Raw genomic sequence first — 381 nt, 5'->3', positions numbered from 1 at the left:
ATATTTTTATTGGATCGGAAACAATCGAGCCGCTTTTCCCCGAACGCGGAAGCTGAGGTGCAAAGAGCCCATTATGCTGGTAATATGAAACGTTTAAGCTTATCAGATAACTGGGGTAAAACGGGAATGAGTAACCGGAAGTAGATTTATTAAGCTAGTATTCTTTGAATTTTACTTTTTAATTTTCCCCTTGACATTTAACTAACTAATTCAATTCCTTAATAGTAAGGAATGCTGGAAATGGTTTTTAGTCACGTTTTATAAACATAAACGAGATATCGTATAATTATAAGTATATTTTAAATTATAATTTTAATATTATTATTATTATTATTATTATTATTATTATTATTATTATTATTATTATTATTATTATTATTA

The sequence above is a fragment of the Poecilia latipinna genome, unplaced genomic scaffold, assembly GCF_001443285.1.
Source record: "Poecilia latipinna isolate Pla-1442-1.1 unplaced genomic scaffold, P_latipinna-1.0 Scaffold1520, whole genome shotgun sequence".
In the NCBI taxonomy this organism is placed as follows: domain Eukaryota; kingdom Metazoa; phylum Chordata; class Actinopteri; order Cyprinodontiformes; family Poeciliidae; genus Poecilia; species Poecilia latipinna.
The sequence above is the reverse complement of the archived record's forward strand: the minus strand, read 5'-3'. Positions refer to the sequence as shown.